The 22235-nt window shown below is 44.6% G+C and overlaps 1 protein-coding gene and 3 long non-coding RNA genes across 7 annotated transcripts in view; 3 read left to right on the forward strand and 1 right to left on the reverse strand.

Annotated features, from left to right (window-relative positions):
* LOC140470681 (histone H2B 1/2-like) overlaps positions 1-4949 on the forward strand; it is a 76815-nt gene extending 71866 nt beyond the window's left edge. For all 3 annotated transcript variants that reach the window (XR_011956600.1, XM_072566701.1, XM_072566702.1), the window contains one exon: positions 4416-4949. The gene's annotated coding sequence lies outside the window, so the exon portion shown is untranslated. The remainder of the gene's footprint in view (positions 1-4415) is intronic.
* LOC140470765 (uncharacterized) overlaps positions 1-22235 on the reverse strand; it is a 186550-nt gene that overhangs the window by 140694 nt on the left and 23621 nt on the right. The gene's annotated exons all lie outside the window — the stretch shown is intronic.
* Positions 1-22235, forward strand: part of LOC140470791 (uncharacterized) — a 212184-nt gene that overhangs the window by 98210 nt on the left and 91739 nt on the right. The window lies entirely within an intron of this gene.
* Positions 10081-19924, forward strand: LOC140470806 (uncharacterized). 2 transcript variants are annotated; one of them, XR_011956729.1, is made up of 3 exons: positions 10081-10197; positions 11584-11721; positions 19813-19924. It is a non-coding gene; the product is annotated as an uncharacterized lncRNA (long non-coding RNA). The 2 variants fall into 2 exon arrangements; XR_011956728.1 differs by lacking the exon at positions 19813-19924 and adding an exon at positions 14355-15241.

Raw genomic sequence — 22235 nt, forward strand, 5'->3', positions numbered from 1 at the left:
TACGTTCATAGAATAAAGTTTTACTGTAAGGAAGGAGGCCATTTGTGTCTGTACCAGCTCCTAAACGAGCTACCCAGCCCACTCTCCAACCCTATCTCCGTAGCCCTCTAACATCATCCCTTCCAAATTTATATCCAGCTCTCTTTTCGAACCTCCTATGAAATCTGCCTCCACCACACCCTAAGCAGCACATTCAAAACCCAACAATCCAAATAAGTTTCTCCTCATCTCACTCTCTCACTGACAATCTTGAAATTCTATCAGCCAGTTACTAATAGACCAATGAGTAAAAAACAAGAACTTACTTTCCCGTCAGAATTGTTCAAACTTTCAACACCTCAATAAGGTCACCACTTCATCTTCTCTGCTCGAAGGAGAATAAGCTCAATCTCCTGAACTTTTCCCTGCATCTAAAATCCCTCATCATTGGCATCATTCTTGTAAATCTCCCTCACATTGTGTCCAGGGTTTGAACATCCTTCCTTTAGTAAGGTGTCCAGAACAGAACAAAACCAGCCTGGGTAATAGAAGGTCAACTCCCTTTGTCAAATGTATTTCTAAATTCAGCTTCTGTTGCCTGTGAAGGTAAGGTGTTACACACAAAGAAATATCCAACAGATCAAAGGTGCATCTCCAACATGATCTAATATTCTCCATTCAATACTTGCTGTCACTGGAATTAATTTCTTTTCTGCCCTCTGCTTTGTGTTGGGTTAGCTCAGTTGGCTGGATGGCTGGTTTGAAATATGGAGTAACATCGACCGCGTGGGTTTGAATCTCTCACTGACTGAGGTTACCATGAAGAACTATCCTTCTCCATCTCTCCCCTTGTGTGAGGCATGGTAACCCTCAGATTAAACCACCACCTACCAGTTATCACTCTCCCTCTCTGACACACCAGCTGAGGTTCACCAGTGTCTTTTATAACTTCAACATCACCTCCTTGTTCTTAGACTCTATGCCCTTATTAATAAAACAAAGAATGCTATGTGTTTTATTAACTGCTGTCTCCCTGTTATGCCGCCTTCACTGATCTGTGGACATATACCCCCAGCTCCCTCTGCTCCAATCCTGCTCTAGTTTTTTTCACCCCCATAAATGTATTGTCTTTCCATTTCTTTCAACCAACGCCCTTCACCAAATTTGTGTTGAATCATGTTTGTCTTTATTTTTGAATGTTCATGAATTAAAATCTATTTTGTTAAATAAAACTTCATTTTCTCCCTCCTAGCAGTTTTGCTATTAACTAACAATATAACTCCAAAAGAACATCCAGGCTGGCATCAGGTCGAATCCACTTGGCCCTTCAGGAATCTGCTCTGCTATTTCATACGATCGCAGCTGATCCCATCTCAGCCGCAACTTCACTTTCCTACAAACACTCCCTTTGACCCATCACTGATGAACAATCTGTCTGTCTCCTCCCATTTATGCAGTGGCGGAGGGGGGGGTGATGAAGTTCCGACAGATGTACAACCCCCTCCTCATTTGAGAGAATTCATTGCTCCTTACCTCTGTTTTCACTCTGCCTAGCCCCTTATCATGAAATGATACTTTTTATTCAAGATTCGCTCACATGAGCAAACATCCTCTCTCCAACTCCTTTGTCAATACCCCCTTTAGCATCTTATAACCTTCCGTTAGATCTCCTCTCTTCCATATTCCAGAGAAACTGCTCAATCTCTCATCTAAGACAAACCCTTTATCTCTGGAAATGATTGAGTGAATCTCCTCTGAACTACCTCCAGTATAAACTGCATCTGTCCTCAAGTAACGAGATCAAAATTGTACCAGTCTCTTCTCATATGACTAAACTTTCATCTTGGCAATCAATTCAGTGATCTCCTTTGAACTCCCTCCAATTCAACTACATCCCTACTCAAGGAATGGAACCAAAACTGTCTGCAGTATTCCGGATGTGGAAACCCCAATCCCTTGTACAGTTGCAGTAACACTTACCTACTTCCATACTCCATTCCGTTCATAATAAATGTCTTCCTTGTGACCCGCTGTAGCCTTTGTACTGACATTTTGAACTTTCTCTCCTATTCAGATGATAAGTTGCCTTTTTCAATTCTTCCAACTGCAATGAATAACCTCATCACTAATGGGACTGACCAACGCTCAGTTCACAGTCTAACGGAAATTGAGAGTGTGTCCTCGATTTGAACTGTTGTGCTTTAGATTTGCAAACGAGTCAGACAACGGTTCATTTGCTCCAATTTGTCTAACTGATGTAAAATTGCTGGGTTTGCACCCCAGAGTGATTTTCAGCCCATTCGGACAGTGTTTGAATGTTGTTCAAAGTTGCTAACCACCTCACTAACTTACCTGTGCTGCCGGGAACATGCCAGGAAAAAAACCAGCTGGAGAAAATGAGAGAGAAAGAACATAGGAAAGTTTTACTGTAAATATTCAGCTTCTCCTGCTAGTAAATGAATCTGGATTCTTTGACTGATGAGCAAGCAACAATTATTCCAATTTTAACCTTTAGATTATACCTGTGCGGACCATTCTTCTGAACACAGCACATTTCTTTGTATGTCTCCCCAAGTAATTTCATCTGCCACTTGTTCAATCTGCCCACATCCTCACAAAGCACGTTCCCAAATAGTGCTTTATTTCTTTTTTAATTCACTGGTGGGATGTGAAAATCACTGGCTTGGCCTAGAAATTAATATCCATCTTTAGTTGGCCCCTTGAGAAGGAGGTTGTGAGCTGCCTTCTTGAACCACTGCAATCCCTGTGCTGTAGGTAGACCCACAATACCGTTAGAGAGGGAACTGCAGGATTTTGACCCAGCGACACTAAACAAATGCTGATATATTTCCAAGTTGGGATGGTGAGTGGCTCAGAGGGAAACTTGCAGGAGGTGGTATTCTCATGTATCTGCTGTGCTTGTCCTTAGAGATGGACGTGGTTGTGGGTTTGGAAGGTACTGCCTGAGAATGTTTGGTGAATTTCTGAAGGGCATCTCATAGTTGCTACTGAACACGGGTGGTGGAGGGAATGAATGTGATGTCAATTAAGCAGGGGCTGCGTTGTCCCTGGATGGTGTTTGGCTTCTCAAGTGTGGTCTACAAGGTGCACTGCAGAAGTGAGTGAGTGAGTAAGTGTCAATGAGAAAGTGTGTCTGTGTGTCTCTCTGTCTCTCACACACACATGTACACATTCATACTCTCACTCAAACGCACACCCTCATACACTATGTGAGCAACATCAGTTTGAAACCTACATCGAGTGCAGACTGGAGAACGATCGCCGGGGTTACCTGCTGGAATGTCTCATCCACCTTGTTTCCAATCCCGGAGTTTAATGGGAAGCAATGTGAGGAGAGAAAGGATCAGAAACAGTGGGACAATGAGTACTGCCATCTCTGTGCCGTGTGCCAGTGCTGGATTCAGAGAGGGATTTCCTGTCAATAATATTGCTTTAGCAAACACCAACCCCAGTGTTTCCTAATCCCTGTTGCCCTGACCCCCTGCCAACACTCGTGTCTGTAAAATTCTCTCCAAACCCTCACCATTGCATTATCATTGTTTCTGTGCAGCCTCTCTCATTAACAATATCCCACCAATCCAACCCAAATTATTCCATGCTAAACTCAAGAGATCGCTCTGCACCCACTCTCTCTAAATTGTCAACTGGAAATTACTGTCCTTCATTTTCACGGCCTGCATATATCGAGACAAAACTTCCCTTGTCCTCCACCTGTCAGCGGCAACTTGGCCATTTACAGAGAAATATCGAAAATATCATCAGGAGGGGCCATTCGGCCCCTCTAGTCTGCTCCGCCCTTTAAAGGGATCATGGCTGATCACCCAACACAGTCCTCTGTCTCCCCGCATTCTCCCTTTACCCCTAAGAACTCAATCCAACTCCGTCCTGAACATCATTCAGTATTCTGGCCCTGACTGCTTTCTGTGACAGAGAATTCCACAGGCTCCCCACTCTCTCGATGAAGACATTTCTCCCCATCTCAGTCCCACTCAATTTCCTTTTGACCATGACCCCCTCATTCTGGACTCTCTGCCCAGTCACCGAGAACACCCTCCCTGCGTTTACTCTGTTTCATGTTTAATCCTTCACATTTATAGGTTTCTGTGAGATTTCCCCCTTAATTCTTCTAAACTCCAGTGAATATCATCCTAACCATTCCTGTCTCTCTCCATCTGTCAGTCCTGCCATTCCCAGGAATCATTCCGGGAAACCTTCACTGCACTCCCTCCATAGGCACAATGTCCTTCCTCAAATAAGGAAACCTCAAACTTCTCACCCAGTTCTCCAGGGGGTGGTCTCAGTGTCCAATTGTAAAGAGACATCCCTGCACTTGGACTTGAATCCTCACACTATGAAGGCCTCCCTTATCTAAGAAAGGATATTTCTCTCTCTCTCTCTCCCCCTCCCCCCCACAGACGCTGCTGACCTGCTGAGTTTCTGAAGTAACTTCTTAGAGTGTTCCTGTCAAGACTTCAGCTGGACCCCAGTGAAGAACAAGCACAGATCAAAGATGAAGAATGAATTACCTAGCTCTGAGAGGTTGATGGAATTTGTCGTCACATTAAATATCGTTCCAATCCCTGGTGATCGCAATAAGGTATCTGCCTTGGTGCTGGGACTGGAAGGATTCAATGGCCAGCTCTCTCCTGTCTGAACTGAAGTTGTAATTCCTGCTGGCATTTTTTAAGGCTTACCTTTGAAGGTACCATTGAAAGTACGGTCCTGTATCTCGACACAATACACACTCTCGAACAAGACGATTCCCAATCGGAACTTCCACTTAATTGACTCTGGGGATGAGGAAAACGTCAGCAACAGGAACTCGAACAAAACAAGACAAAGAGGAAAAATAAGATCGGGTGTTGAAATTGTCTTTCTTTTTGCAGATGTTATCTTCTATGACAGGATAATAACTGACAGAAAGGAGAAATAAAACAACTGAGATTTCACATCGTTGCAAAGCTTCCATCTGTTATAAAATCTACACTTCAAAAGATTTGTGTTAACTGTGGATGGTCAAATCCAACCATTGCCCTCTTGATGTTTAATGGTATGACCATCACTGTCCCCAACCCCTGCTGTATCAAATCCTGGGGGTTACAATCACTCACGCCACCCCCCTACAGTATCAACATCTCGGGAGTTACTGTCACTGTCCCCACCCCAAACCACATTCAACATCCTGGGAGTTACCGTCACTGTCCCAACCCCTACCCCACTGTCAATCCCGGGGGTTAATCACAGTCGGGGGGGGACTGTCACTGTCCCCACACCCACCTCCTGTCAACATCCTGGGGTTACCGTCACTGTCCCCATCCCGCACCCCAATTTGAACACCTTCTATGCCAGTTAAAAGCAACCATCTCTCCGTTTTCAAACACCAGACTCCCATTTGTAAGGTCACAGAACCGAAACAGGCCCTTTGGCCCAACTCGTCCATGCTAACAAAGTCTCCAAACAGAACTAGCTGCATTTGCTTGTGTTTGGCCCATATCCGTCAAAACCTTTCCTATCCATGCATCTTTCCAAATGTCTCTTAAAGGTTGTTATTGTACCCACTTCTACCACTTCCTCTGGCAGCTCATTCCAAAAAACAAACCAGCCTCTGTGTGATAAAGTTATCCCTCAGGTTGCTTTAAAATCTTTCCCCTCTCACCTTAAACCAATGTCCTCTAGTTTTGGACTCCCTGTCCTGGGGAAAAGACCTTGACTATTCACCTTATCCAAGCCCCTATTTCTGCAACAATATACATATGAAACATCAAAGACCACTTAATGTGAGTCTAGCCTTGGATTACAAGTGCACATCTAAATCATCCTTCAATATGATGAGGATTTCTGCCTCTCACATCCTTACAGGCAGTGAGTTCCAGATCTCCATCACCCTTTGGGTGAAAATGTTTTCCCTCACATCCCCCTTGAAACCTCCTACCCCCTACCTTAAATCTATGCCCCTCCCCCAGTCATTGATCCCTCCTTCAAGGGGGCGGGGGAGGTTTCTTCCTGTCTACCCTATCTATGCCCCTTATTATTTTATACATCTCAATCATGTCCCCACACTCTCAATCTGCTCTAAGGAAAACAACCCCAGTCTGTCCAATCTCTCTCCATCACTGAAACTCTCCAGCCCCCAAGGCAACATCCTGGTAAATCTCCCACTGCATGCTCCCCCAGTGCTATCACATTGCTCTGATGATGTTGATATGTTACTCCAGTTACCTGGAGTGTAGGGAGGTTAGGAATATGGCATCAATCTTCAAGGCGGGTGCCTGTAAACAGAAGAGTGGCTTGAAGTGTGTATACTTTAATGCCAGAAGTATACGAAATAAGGTAGGTGAACTTGCAGCGTGGGTTGGTACCTGGGACTTTGATGTTGTGGCTCTTACGGAGACATGGCTAGATCAGGGACAGGATTGGCTGTTGCAGGTTCCAGGGTTTAAATGTTTTAGTAGGGTCAGAGGTGGGGGTAAAAGAGGGGTGTGTGTGGCTTTGCTTGTCAAAGATAGTATTACAGCGGTGGAAAGGAAGACGGACGAAGATTTGCCATCTGAGGTAATTTGGGTTGAGGTTAGGAATAGGAGAGGTGAGGTCACCCTGTTAGGAGTGTTTTACAGGCCTCCTAATAGTCCTAGAATCGTTGAAGAAAGGATTGCGAAGATGATTCAGGAGAAGAGTGACAGTAATAGGGTGGTTGTTATGGGGGACTTTAACTTTCCTGATATTGATTGGGAAAGCTATAGCTCAAGTTCGTTAGATGGGTCAGTGTTTGTCCAATGTGTGCAGGAGAGTTTCCTGACACAATATGTAGATAAGCCAACAAGAGGTGAGGCCATACTGGATTTGGTTCTGGGTAACGAACCAGGCCAGGTATTAGAACTAGAGGTAGGTGAGCACTTTGGGGACAGTGACCACAATTCGGTGATTTTTACTCTAGTGATGGAGAGGGATAAGTGTGTACTACAGGGCAAGAGTTATAGCTGGGGGCAGGGAAATTATGATGCGGTGAGGCATGACTTAGGATGTGTGGATTGGAAAAGTAGATTCCAAGGCAAGAGTGTAATTGATATGTGGAACTTGTTCAAGGAGCAACTATTGAGTGTCCTTGATAAGTACGTACCTATCAGGCAGGGAGGAAAGGGTCGTGTGAGGGAGCCGTGGTTTAATAAGGAATTGGAATCCCTTGTTAAATGGAAGAGGGCGGCCTTTGTAAAGATGAGGTGTGAAGGTTCAATAGGGGCGATTGAGAGTTATAAGGTAGCCCGGAAGGACCTGAAGAGAGAGCTAAGAGCAGCAAGGAGGGGACATGAAAGGTCCTTAGTTGGTAGGATTAGGGAAAACCCTAAGGCTTTCTATAGGTATGTTAGGACTAAAAGAATGACGAGGGTAGGAATAGGTCCAATCAAGGATAGAAATGGGAAGTTGCATGTGGAGGCTGAAGAGATTGGGGAGGCACTGAATGAATACTTTTCGTCAGTATTCACTCAGGAACAGGACATTGTTGTCGATATGAATACTGAGGCACGAATAAGTAGAATGGATGGCTTTAAGATATGTAGAGAAGAGGAGTTGGAAATTCTGGCAAGGGTGAAAATAGATAAGTCCCCTGGGCCTGATGGCATTTATCCTAGGATTCTCTGGGAAGCAAGGGAGGAGATTGCAGAGCCATTGGCCTTGATTTTTGCGTCCTCTTTGTCTACAGGAGTAGTGCCAGAGGACTGGAGGCTAGCAAACGTGGTTCCCTTGTTCAAGAAGGGGAGTAGGGATAATCCTAGTAACTATAGGCCAGTGAGTCTCACTTCCGTTGTGGGCAAAGTCTTAGAGAGAATTGTAAGGGATAGGATTTATGCACATCTGGATAAGAATAATGTGATCAAGGATAGTCAGCATGGTTTTGTGAAGGGCAGGTCGTGCCTCACAAACTTTATTGAATTCTTTGAGAAGGTGACTAAGGAGGTAGATGAGGGGAAAGCGGTAGATGTGGTATATATGGATTTTAGTAAGGCGTTTGATAAGATCCCCCATGGCAGGCTACTGCAGAAAATACAGAGATATGGCATTGAGGGTGAGTTGGAGGTTTGGATTAGGAATTGGCTGGCTGGAAGAAGACAGAGGGTAGTACTTGATGGCAAAGGTTCATCTTGGAGTGCCGTCACTAGCGGTGTTCCGCAAGGATCTGTTTTGGGACCATTGCTGTTTGTCATTTTTATAAATGACCTGGAGGAAGGGCTAGAAGGTTGGGTGAGCAAGTTTGCGGATGATACGAAAGTCGGAGGAGTTGTAGACAGTGAGGAAGGATGTGGCAGGTTACAGCGGGATATAGAGAAGCTGCAGAGCTGGGCAGAAAGGTGGCAAATGGAGTTCAATGTAGCTAAGTGTGAGGTGATTCACTTTGGTAAGAGTAACAAAAAGATGGGGTACTGGGCTAATGGTCGGATACTTGGTAGTGTGGAAGAGCAGAGGGATCTTGGTGTCCATGTACACAGATCTCTGAAAGTTGCCACCCAGGTAAATAGTGCAGTGAAGAAGGCATATGGCGTACTGGCTTTTAGTGGTAGAGGAATTGAGTTCCGGAGTCCTGAGGTCATGCTGCAGTTGTATAAGACTCTGGTGCGGCTGCATCTGGAATATTGTGTGCAGTTTTGGTCGCCATACTATAGGAAGGATGTGGAGGCACTGGAACGGGTGCAGAGGAAGTTTACCAGGATGTTGCCTGGTACGGTAGGAAGATCCTATGAGGAAAGGCTGAGGCACTTGGGGTTGTTTTCATTGGAGAAAAGAAGGTTTAGGGGTGACTTGATAGAGGTGTACAAGATAATTAGGGGGTTAGATAGGGTTGACAGTGAGAACCTTTTTCCACGTATGGAGTCAGCTATTACAAGGGGGCATAGCTTTAAATTAAGGGGGGGGGGGGGGTAGATATAGGACTGATGTTAGGGGTAGGTTCTTCACTCAGCAAGTCGTAAGTTCATGGAATGCCCTACCAGTAGCAGTGGTGGACTCTCCCTCTTTATGGGTATTTAAGCGGGCATTGGATAGGTATATGGAGGATAGTGGGTTAGTGTAGGTTAGGTGGGCTTTGATCGGCACAACATCGAGGGCCGAAGGGCCTGTTCTGCGCTGTATTCTTCTATGTTCTATGTATAGAGTTGCTTAAAAACTCACTGAAATGGCGATATATTTGCTACTCAGGAGAGACCCTGCCTGCTGGTTAAGGCAATGCTAATTGCCCTCTTGACGTTTGCTGATGTTGATGATTGTGTGTACAGTTCTATACTGGTTGGAGTATTCCCAGTAAATCTCCTGACCATCTTTACAGAAAATATATTCAACTGGGGTCAAACAGGGTAGTTTAACAAGGTACTGTCTCCGTCCACTACCTTATTTCCAGGTGGTCCTCAGCTCGAGAACTGACACAGGGATGTCTGTGATTAAAGCAAACTGTTAGACACTTTTCTAAGGCAGGATTTGTTATTTTCAAAAACAAACAGTACTCCCACCATACAGTCAGAGAGAATCAGTGGGTCACAGACAGTCAGGGAGAAACAGAGATATAGACACACAGAGGCATATCCAGTTACATAGAAACACAGAGTCAGAAAGAAGCACAAGATCACAGCGTCATCGAGATTAATCGACATAGACTTAAAGCAAGTCACAGACAGTCCAACGGAGAGAGATAGAGCCCTCGCGGTCTGTACAAGATACCTCACTGGGAGGGGGAATCTCTCCTGTCCCCCTCCACCCCCCAATAACCACCATCCTGACCCTCGGGAACGGGACATGTTGACACAGTCCGCTCTCCCTCGGCGCTTTTCCTTCCCGCGTGGCCCCGGCGCCATTTTAGCTTCAGGCCCCGCCCCCTCAGGCCCCGCGCGAGATGGCGGTTAACGGCCGCCTCGTGCCCCAAGTGACCGTTAGCAGCTGCTTCAGGGGAAAGACTCTTTAAAGGGACAACCCTTTCAGGAGAGAGAAACAACAGGGCCGGCTCCGGGACTCACCAAACTTAATAATAATGACAAATACACACACAGACAGAGAGGTGGGAGTGAACAAGAAACTGTGCGGCGGCACATCAAGACCAAAGGCCACTCTCCCGAAGGACGGCTGCCCCCGGACTCGAAACGTTGACTCCGTTTTCTCTCTGTCTGTCTCTGGACAGATGCTGCCAGACCTGAAGCACAAACAAGGTCCTCGGGGGTGAGTCCGAGTTCAGGATCCTATTAAGGTTCGGTTGGCAGATGGATGACAGTGTGGGAGGGTATACAATGGGATTAGAAGAATAGAGACAGAGACTGTTTCCTAAATGGGGAAAGGTTTCGGAAATCTGAAGCACAGAGGGACTTGGGAGTCCGAGTTCAGGATTCTCTTCAGGTTAACAGGCAGGTTCAGTTGGCAGTTAGGAAGGTAAATGTAATGTTAGCATTCATTTCGGGAGGGTAAGAATACAAGAGCAAAGATGTACTGCTGAGGCTGCATAAGGCTCTGGACAGACTACATTTGGATCATTGTGAGCAGTATTGGATCCCCTATTTAAGGAAGGATGTGCTGAACTTGCAGGGGGTTCAGAGGGCGTTTACAAGAAAAATCCCAGGGATGGAACACTTCTCATATGAGGAGAGGTTGAGGACTCTGGTTCTTAACTTGATGGAGTTTAGAAAGATGAGAGAGAACCTGATTGAAACTTACAGAATATTCATGCATCTGTCTAGATACATCTTTATTGATGCTATCGTCTGGGGAGTGTTTCCAAACAAACAGACCGAGGGGGTGCAGGAAGACAGTTCCTTCAATGTGACATTGCAGCTTGACACTGTGGTGAAGTAAGCGTTTGGCATGCTTGCCTTCACTGGTCAGAGCACTGACGACAGAGGTTGGGGCAACATGTTACAGCTGTACAGGATGTTGGTGAGGCCACTTTTAAAATACTGTATACAGTCCTGGTCAACCTGCTGTAGAAAGGATGTTGTTAAGCTCGAAAGGTTAACAAGATTTACAAAGATGTTACTAAGTTTGCAGGGTTTGAGTTATAAGCAGAAGCTTCATAAGCTGGGAGCTTTTCTCCCCTGGAGCGTTGGAGGCTGAGGGGTGACCTTATAGAGGTTATAAAATCACGAGGGGCACAGAAAAGGTAAATAGGTATAGTCTTTTCCCCAATGTCGGGGTGTCCCAAACTAGTGGGCATAGGTTTAAGGTGAGAGGGGAAAGATTAAAAAGGGACCTGAGAGACAAATTTATCACAGAGGGTAGTGAGTATATGGAATGAGCTGCCAGAGGAACTGGTAGAGGCAGGAACAATTACATTTAAAATACATTTAGAAATGTACATGGATAAGAAAGGTGCAGATAAATGGGACTAGTTGAGTTTGGGCAACCTTGTCAGCATGGGCGAGTTGGGATAAAGGGTCTGTTTCTGAGCTGCATGACTCTATGAAAATGGATGAGAATAGCAAACTTTGCCTGAAAGACAATTGGAATGTACAGGAGGAGCTGTGAATATGTGGGGTCATTATACAGACCAATTTCTCTTGGCACATGATTGGAACAAGTCAAAAACTGACCCTGACAAATGATATTTCTCTGTAGTCTGAACAGGATGTGGCCATCTCTGTTAAGGTGGGAAGTGGATGCAATTCCGAAATGTCCTTAAACCAATCGACTTGCTCAGCCAGAAGGCAGTGAAGAGTTTGCAAAGGGTGAGGAATCACGTGCAGAGCAGAGCGGGTAAGGAGGTCAGATTTCACTCCTTTAAGGACCAGCGCAGACAGGAACAGGAAAAGGCCATTCGGCCCCTCGAGCCTGCTCATCCATTCAATAGCATTGTGGCTGATGCACCATTCCTCACGCTCACTTTCCTGCACTTAACATGAAACTCTCCATTCCCTGACTGATCAAGAATCTATGTATCTATTCCAGCCTTAAACCTGCTCCTGTGCCCACACACAGCTCTCTGTGGCAAGTAATTCAGAAGAAACTCCTCCTCACCTCAATCTTCAATTTTGAACCAGATGGTTGTTTGTTCCTGACAGCAGTCATCAACTCCAGATCTGTTTCTGTTTAAAATCGCATTCCAAATCCATCACCTGCCACAGCAAGATTCAACGTCACATCTGCAGGGCATACCCTGGGGAGCTGAAAACATAGGATTTTGGTTCCCCATTATTTCAGAAACTGAAAGTGAATCTCATCAAAATTGAGTCCGGAATAAATTGCCCCACACAATTCAGCTAAACATTGATATCAACAGAATCCAAACAGTGTGGAAAGAGACCATTCAGCCCATTCAGTCTGTCCCAGGCCAGTGAAGAGGATCCCACCCAGTCCTGACCTTACCCCCCCCCCCCCCATAACCCTGCATTAACCATGGCCAATCCCCCTAATTTCACATCATAGTGTCCTACAGCGTGGAAGCAGGCCTTTTGGTCCATCGGCTCCATATATTGACCCTCTGAATAGCAACCAACACAGACCCACCACCCCTCCAATCCCTGTAACCCTGCATTTCCCATGACTAATCCTCCTATCGTGCATAACTCTCACACTATGGGCAACTTAGCAAGGCCAAGTCATCTGAACTGCACGTTTTTGGACTGTGGGAGGAAACTGGAGCACCCGGAGAAAACCCATGCAGAGAAGGAGAGAATGTGCAAACTCCCAATAAACAGTCACCCGAGGCTGGAATTGTTCCTAGGGCCCTGGCGCTGTGAGGCAGCAATGCTAACCATTGTGCCACCCAATGCTTTTGCCACTGGCCATGCCGGGGTTGGTTAGCTCAGTTGATTGTATAGTAGGCTTACAATGTACAGTCACATTAATAGCATGAGTTCAATTGCTGGTCTGGTTGAGATTGCTGTGAGTGATCATTCCCTGTGCTTTAGATGTGGTGTCCCTCAGGTTAAACCATAAAACAGTTGTTTGCTTTTTCTCCCCCACACCCCTTTCTCCCTCTCTCTAATGGTGACTTTACATTAACTGCTTGCTAAAAACATAACTCTGCTGATTAAAAATTAACTGCCCTCTTTTTCACTGCAAAATAACTTGTATATTTCCTCCCTGATGCACGATTGGAGTGAGCTGTAAATAAAAGAAAAGACACTTTACCAACGGTACATATCGAAATGAAGTGGGAGAGGGTGCACAGGGAGAATTACCAGCATATTGCCTTGGGGGCTGGAGAGTTTCAGTGATTGAGAGAGGTTGGACAGATTGGGGTTGTTGTCCTTACAGCAGAGTGGATTGAAAGAGAGGGATGTATAAAATGATGAGGGGTGAAGATAGGGGAGGCAGGAAGAAACCTTCCCCGCTTAACGGTGGTGGGGGAGGGGTATTGATTGAAGGTAAGGGCCAGGAAGTTGTGAGGGCATGTGAGGAAAATCTTGTTCACCCAGAGGGTGGTGGGGAATCTGGAAGTCACTGCCTGTAAGGATAGGAGAAGATGAAACACTCATCACATTGAAGGAGGATTTAAATGTGTACTCGTGACACCAAGGCTATGGAGCCAAGTGTTGGGGAAATGGGATTAGAGAATATCAAGGTGGTTGTTTCAGACCAGCACAGACTCAGGCCTTTTTCTGGGCTGCAGACTTTTTGGAAATTATGATTAACTCACTTTGAGATGTGTAAACTACACCCAAGATACCATCTAGCATGATTTTGTACATTTCATGTTCAGAGATGAGGGGTTTGTCATTGAAAGATAGATTCACCAGTTAAGGCGAATATGCTCTGGAGTTTAGAGGAATACGGGAGATCCAGCTGAGGGATATAGGGTGGTAAAGGAGGTGGGATTGGCAAAGGAGACGGAGAGGATGTTTCCTCAGGTGTGACAATTTAGAACGAGAGGGTCATTGTTTCAGGAGAAGGGGGTGGAACAGATTGAAATGAGAGATGTTGAGAAATGGCTTCTCTCCAAGGCAGAGGGGGTAAGAATCTCAGGGAATTCACTTCCCAGTATGTGGGTGCATGTCAGAACACTGAATAAATTGAAGGAGGGGACAGACAGATTGTTAATCAGTGAGGGATTAAAGGGAGTGAGGGCAGGAAACTGCAGTGAGGCTGGGATGAGATCAGCCGCAGCTGTATAGAATGGGGGAAGCAGGGTCCCGTGGGCTCTGAGCCTGTATGTTGTGTTGATTGTCCAGCTGCCTGAACACTTTTTAGTGTGGCTGGCTCATAGCACATGCTCAGAAAGCTCTGAATCTGAGTGCCTAAACAGTGTTATGCATCACAGTCTATTAGTCTCTTCGTAACCAAGACCATAAGATATAGCAGGCATTCGTCCCATCAAGTCTGCTCTGCCATTCCGTCATGGCTGATATGTTTGTTAACCCCATTTTCCTGCCTTCTTTCTGTAACAGTTGATCCTCCCACTGATCAAGAACACAATGACAGCCGTCTGCAGTAATGAGTTCCACACATTCCCCACTGTCTGGCTGAAGAAATTCCTCCTCATCTCCGTTCTAAAGGGAGTTCCCTTCACGCGGAGGCTGTGCCTTCGGGTCTTAGTCTCTCCTATTCGTGGAAACATCTTCTCTATGTCCACTCTATCCGGGCCTCTCAGTATTCTCCAAGTTTCAACCAGATTCACCCTCACCCTTCTAAACAAGTCCAGACTCCTATTCCTCAACCTCTCCTTGTATGACAAGCTCTTCAACCCTGGGATTTTTCTGGAAAATCCTTCTGCAGCCTTACCCCTTCCTCAATACTACCTGTCTTTCCACCTATCGGTGTGTCATCAAAGAAACACTCAGGGCAATGAAATGAAACACTCCTCATGTGAATGATGCTAGACCCAGAGCGAATGGCTCCTTGCTTTCAAAGACCAAGGTCAGAAGGGACCATTCTCAACCAATAAGCTGTTATACTGGGGGAATCAACAGATTGATGTCCCAGGGCCTAAACTATAAGAATCCCCTGAAAAGAAGATGCAAAATAAAGCAATTAGCCATCAGTGTAACGTTCCCTCTTCCAATTCACGTTGCCCTGTTGTTAATTTAGTTGAGAGCGATGGAACATCTCTATGATTTAGATGATTGCAAACATTATTGATGATTAATAAATTCAAATGTAAAAAGATTCAAAAAGCTTGGGCAGACCTTCGCTCCATGCTATAAACAAGAGAAACACTCGCGATGTTCAGAAGTGGCTGGGTTTTTGAGGGTTAAGATAAATCAAAGAAAATCTCTACTTTCACTGAACCACAAATGTTATAAAGTGTATATATATTATATTCTTTACCAGCCTTTCTTGGTTTGAGATGGTGAAAACGGAGTACACCAAACTGCTATCTGTTTCGGAGTCATGTATAATAAAAAAAAATAAGCAAAGTGAACCAAAAGATTATAAATCAGAATGTTAAAATAACAGCAAATGATGTCTCAAAATTAAATACGGAGTGATAATTAAAGTCACAGCCCCAACCCAACAGTAATACAAACTTAAGCTCTTCGCGATATAGGAACATTTTCAAAGCAGTTCACAAAGCAGGTGCCTCAATAACATCGAATGTGTATTTTGCATCAACATTCACTACAAAGTTTGCGCCTACCCTCCCAGAACAAGCTCACATAGGGAAGGTGGAGGCCCTGGGGTAATTTACTACCTTTTTTAGTATTAATCACTCATGATAAATGGGCATCACCCGCTGGACTCTGCGTTTATTGCCCAACTTATCCCGAGTTGCCTACTTGAGACGGTAGGGATGAGCTGCTTTCCTGAACTGCTGCAGTCCATGCGCTGTAGATAGACATGCATTACCCTGACAGAGGGAATTCCAGGATTTTGACCCAATGACAACCGAGGAACAGTGTTATATTTCCAAATCAGGACACTAATCAGGCCCAAAGGGGAACTTGTAGAGGGTGGGTGTACCCACGTATCTGCTGCACTTGTCCTTCTAGATGGAAGTGGTCATGGGTTTTGAAGGTGTTGCCTGAGGATCTTTGGTGTATTTTCGCAGTACATCTTGGTATTACTGCTACTGAGTAGAGGGAGTGGATGCTTGTGGATGTGGTTCCCAGGAAGTGGGGACTGCTTTTTCCCTCGATGATGTTGAGCTTTTTGAATATTGTTGGAGCTGCAACCATCCAGGCAAGTGGGGAGCATTCCATCACACTCCTGACTTGAGACTGAGATACTTGGAATGGATCAATCAGGGAAGACTCTGACCATATATATCCCTCTAAGGAATAAATGAATAAAATCATGAAGAATCAATATTGTTCTATCTTCCTCAGATGGATCCCAGGGATTACCCTACAAATTCCAAGTTCAGTAACTCCCATCACACACAGCCTCTCTCAGATATACAGAAAGCCTTTGATTTTCTGCCATTTCGTAATAATTCTCAAAGTACCCCCTTGTTCGAGAATCTCTGTTTGTAAACAAAATGATTAGTTGCCATGCTGTATCCCTGTGTTCTTCACTGAAGAGGACATGGCTTCAGCACAGCTCAAAACTAAAGGGTCAAAAGAAAAGGTGGAAAGTTGTCTTCAACAGCAGTCAGACCGTCCCCAGGTGGCAAATAATCCAGGCATTGCTGGATCAGTTGTTAGTTTTAAATCTGAGAGAGATTTTTGTTTTGCTGTTCAGCAAAGTTATTAAAGGGGATAGAGGCTACAGGCAGGTCTATGGAGTCAGGTCACAGATTTGCCATTGAATGGTGGAATAGGATCAAGGGGCTGAATGGCTTCTTCCTTCTCCTTTATACAAATATTCCACATTAATAAATCATGGAATCCCCTGCAGTTACAAAGTGGTATTTCCAAATACTGGAGCAATTAGTGATTTCAAATAGAAACTGAAAGTCCAAATATTTTATTTTCACATATTCCAGATTCCCACCATTCTCTGGGTGAAACAGTCCTCAAAACCCTCTCTCAATCTCTTTCCCTTCACTTTAAATTGATCTTCCCCCTTGTTACTGACCTTTTTTTACTAAGGGAAACAGCTGCTTCCTATCCCCCTGTCCATGTCCCTCAAAATAGCATCGTAGAGTCATACAGCAAGGAAACAGACCCTTCAGTCCAACTAGTCCATGCCGTCCATAATCTCAACATAAACTAGTCCCACTTGTTTGCACCTGGCCCATATCTCTCCAAACCTTTCCTGTTCTTGTACTTATCGAAGTGTCTTTTAAACATTGTATCTGTCCTTGTATCCGCCACTTTGTCTGGAAGTTAAATCCACACTTGAACCACTAGCCATAAAAAAAAGGTTGCCCATCATTTCGTTTTTAAAAATATTTCTCCTCTCACCTGAAAACTATGTCCACTGATCTTGAAGTCCCCCACCCTTGGGAAAAGATACCTGCCTTTCACCTCATCTATGCCCATCATGATTTCATAAACCTCCATACCCCTCAAACTTCTATGGTCCGATTAAAATAGTCCCATCCCATCCAGCCTCTCTTTATAACTCAGTCGCTCCATTCCTAACAACATACTGATATATCTTTTTTTGAACACTCTCCAGCTTAACAATTGCCTTCCCATAACAGGGCAACCAGAACTGGACACAATACACCAGAGCAGGCTTCACCAGTGTCCTGTATAACCATAACATGGTGTCCAAACTCCAACACTCAATGGACTGAGCAATGAAGGCAAGTGTTCTAAACATCTTCTCAAACATCCTGTCTACCTGTGACACAAACCCCAAAGAATTATATACCTGAACCCGTAGGTCTCTCTGCTGTACAACAATCCCAATCTTACAGACCTCGATCATGACCCCTCCACCATCAACCTTCTCTGTTGTTCAGGAAACAACCCAAACTTCCTTCCTATGCTTCCAGAGATTTGTTTTTGTTGATCTTCCCAATCAGATGAATACCAGCATGAACGCTGACCAATACGTAATGATGTAGGATCGGCAGCTCACAGATTCACATTCACCATTCAATAAACTTGACCCGATCTCTGCATGTTCGGAATTTCTTGCAGGTCTGTCCTCACTCATGCCCTCAGCTCGATTTCCCATCACCTCCCTTGGAATGAAATATTTCCAGACCATTACCCAACCAAGTCCCAATCCCGCTTGTGACAACAATTTGTTGCTGTTCGCGTGCAAAAATCCCTGGCAACGAGGTCACTTAGCCAAGGTCCCAAGGAATGATATCCTGGAATTGTCCGGAATCTGTTTCAGAACTTCTATGTTTATAGAATCATAAACTTTTACGGTATGGAAGGAGGCCATTCGTGTCTGTACCAGCTCCTGAAATAGCTACCCAGCTAGTCCCACTCTCCAGCCCTATCTCTGTAGCCCTCTCACATCATCCCTTTCAAATTTATATCCAACTCTCTTTTCGAACCTCCTATGGAATCTGCCTCCCAAGCAGCACATTCCAAACTCAACAACCCAATAAGTTTCTCCTCATCTCACTCTCTCACTGACAAACTTGAAATTCTTTCCAGCCACTTACTAATAAACCAATGAGTGGGAAACAATAACTTGCTTTCCCGTCCGAATTGTTCAAATTTTTAACACCTCAATAAGGTCACCACTTCATCTTCTTGCTCGAAAGAGAATAAGCTCAACCTCCTGAACCTTTCCCTATATCTAAAATCCCTCATCATTGGTATCATTCTCATAAATCTCCTTCACACTGTCTGCAGGGTCTGAACAGCCTTCCTTAAATAAGGTGTCCAGAACAGAACAAACCCAGCCTGGGTAATAGAAGGCCAACTCCCTTTGTTAAATGTATTTCTAAATTCAGCTTCTGTTGCCTGTGAAGGTAAGGTGTTATACACTTACAAAGAAATACCCAACTGATCGAAGGTTTATCTCCAATATGATCTACTATTCTCCATTCAATACTTGTGCTGTCACCGGAATTAATTTCTGCCCTCTGCTTTGTGTCGGGTGTTGGGTTAGCTCATTTGGCTGGATGGCTGGTTTGAAATGTGGAGAAAGATTGACAGCGTGGGTTTGAATCTCTCACTGGCTGAGGTTACCATGAAGAACTCTCCTTCTCCATCTCTTCTCCTTGTGTGTGGCATCGTAACCCTCAGGTTAAACCACCACCTATCAGTCATCACTCTCTCCTCTCTCTCTCGCTCTCTCTCGTGCTCTGACACTCCAGCTGAGGTCCACCAGTGTCTTGTACAACTTCAACATCACCTCTTTGTTCTTGGTCTCTATGTCCCTATTAATAAAGCTGTGTGTTTTATTAACTGCTCTCCCCCTGTTATGCCGTCTTCACAGATCTATGGACATATACCTCCAGACTCCCTCTGCTCCTGCACCCACTTTAGATTTTTTACCCTCTAAATGTATTGTCTTTCCATTTCTTTCAACCAACGTCATTCACTAAATTTGTGTTGAATCAATTTTGACTTTATTTTTGAATGTTTGTGAATTAAAACCTATTTGGTTAAATCAAACTTCACTTTCTCCATCCTAGTTGTTTTGCTACTAACTAACAATATAACTCCACAAGAACATACAGACTCTGATCAGGTTGAGTCCATTTAACCCCTCAGGAACCTGCTCCGGTATCCCATCTCAGCCTCAACTCCACTTTCCTGCAAACACTCTCTTTGACCCATCACTGATTAACAATTTGTCTGTCTCCTCCTCCAATTTATGCAGTGTCGTGGGTGGTGGGGGGAGTGATCCCACAGATTTACAACCCCTTCCTCATTTGAGAGAATTCATTTCTCCTTATCCCTGTTTTCAATCTGCCCAGCTCCTTATCCTGAATCGATAACTTCTCGTTCTAGATTCTCCCACAAGAGCTAACATCCTCTCTTCATCTCCTTTGTCAATACCCCCTTTAGCATCTTATAGCCCTCAATTAGTTTTCCTCTCTTCCAGACTGCAGAGAAACTGCTCAATCTCTCATCTAAGGCAAACCCTTCGTCGCTGGAAATGATTGAGTGAACTCCTTCTGAACTGCCTCTGTCCTCGAGAGATCAAAATTGTTCCAGTCTCTTCTCATAAGACTAACGTTACATCTTGGCAATCAATTCAGTGATCTCCTTTGAACTCCCTCCAACTCAACTACATCCTTCCTCAAGGAATGGGACCAAAACTGCCCACAGTACTCCAGATGTGGAATCTCTTGTACATTTCCAACAACAATTACCCAGATCCATACTCCATTCCTTTCGCAATAAATGTCTTCCTTGTGACCTGCTGTAGCCTTTGCGTTGACATTTTGAACTTTCTCTCCTATTCAAATGATAACTTGCCTTTTTCAATTCTTCCAACTTCCTATTACTCCACTTTGACAGAACTGTGAACTTGAACTCCAAGTTCCCGCTATTCCACTACACTCCTCCATGAAACTCCTACCTTGATTTGTCTTTCCAAAATACAAGACCTCACACACTCACGAAGCTATGCTGACCATTCCATATCAAACCCGATCTTTCCAAATGCATGTAAATCATATCTCTCAGAATCTTCAAGTAATTTACCTAAGATAGGTTAAGGCTTAATGGTCATAGAGGTATACAACCAAAGATGTTCATAGTAGGGTGGGATTAGGGACACTGATGGTAACCCCCAGGATGTTGACAGTAGGGTAGGGGTGGGGACAGTGATGGTAACCCCCAGGATGTTGACAGTAGGGTAGGGGTGAGGACAGTGATGGTAACCACCAGGATGTTGATAGTGGGGATGGGGACAGTGATGGTAACTGTTGAAGAAAACTGTTGAAGACTCCCACCTTGAGAACTGATTCGTTTATTACAGGATATATCATGGGTAATTCACCATCCTAACTGTGGCTCGGTGCTATTCAGATATACATCAGGATACTACAGGATTATATAGAGAAAGCAGATTGGGGCTGATTGTTGATTACACAGTTTGGTACTAAATTAGAGGTTAGTCATTAGGGTCAAAACTAAGCACTCTAACTCTGAAGGTGGACGAGGGAGATCCAGTAGATGTAGTGTACCTGGACTTTCAGAAAGCTTTTGATAAAGTCCCACATAAGAAGTTAGTGAGCACAATTAGGGCGCATATTGTATTGGGGGCAAAGTACTAACTTAGATTGAAAGTTGGTTGGCTGACAGAAAACAAAGAGTAGTGATAAGCGGCTCCATTTTGGAATGGCAGGCAGTGGGGCACCGCAGTGATCAGTGCTGGGATCGCAGCTTTTTACAATATATATTAATGATATAGAAGATGGTATTACTAATAACATTAGCAAATTTGCTGATGATACTAAGCTGGGTGGTCGGGTGTTAGGAGATTACAGGGTGACAGGTTAAGTGAGTGGTCAGATGCATGGCAGATGCAATTTAATGTGGATAAATATATGGTTATCCACTTTGGTGGCAAGAACAGGAAGACAGATTACTACCTAAATGAAATCAGTTTAGGTAAAGGGGCAGTACAAAGAGATCTGGGTGTCCTTGTGCACGAGTCAATGAAGGCAAGCATGCAGGTACAGCAGGTAGTGAAGGAAGTTAATAGCATGCTGGCCTTCATAACAGGGGGGATTGAGTATAGAAGCAAAGAGGTTCTTCTGCAGCTGTACAGGACCCTCTGAGACCACACCTGGAGTATTGTGTGCAGTTCTGGTCTCCAAATTTGAGGAAAGACATTCTGGCTATTGAGGGAATGCAGTGTAGGTTCACGAGGTCAGTTCCTGGAATGGCGGGACCACCTTACGTTGGAGTGACTGGGCTTATATCCCCTTGAGTTTAGAAGACTGAGAGGGGATCTGATTGAGACATATAAGATTATCAAAGGATTGGACACTCTGGATGCAGGAAACATGTTTCCGCTGATGGGTGAGTGCCGAACCAGAGGACACAGCTTAAAAATACGGGGTAGACCATTTAGGACAGAGATGAGGAGAAACTTCTTCACTCAGAGAGTGGTAGCTGTGTGGAATGCTCTGCCCCAGAGGGCAGTGGAGGCCCAGTCTCTGGATTCATTTAAGAAAGAGTTGGATAGAGCTCTCAAGGATAGTGGAATCAAGGGTTATGGTGATGAGGCAGGAACAGGATACTGATTAAGGATGATCAGCCATGATCATATTGAATGGTGGTGCAGACTCGATGGGCAGAATGGCCTACTCCTGCACCTATTGTCTATTATGCATTCCACAAGTATTTACACAGATTGCTAACACTAAGCAGAGATGTCCCTAATTAGCTGAATGACCGTGAAGTGGCAATAACTCATAAAGGAAGTGGGACTAATTGACAAGTCTCTGTCCACTTGACTCATTCCACAGCCTGCCCTGAACATTCATCAAAGTGGTAAAAACACTAACTTGA

Source organism: Chiloscyllium punctatum, chromosome 52, assembly GCF_047496795.1.
Source record: "Chiloscyllium punctatum isolate Juve2018m chromosome 52, sChiPun1.3, whole genome shotgun sequence".
NCBI lineage: Eukaryota > Metazoa > Chordata > Chondrichthyes > Orectolobiformes > Hemiscylliidae > Chiloscyllium > Chiloscyllium punctatum.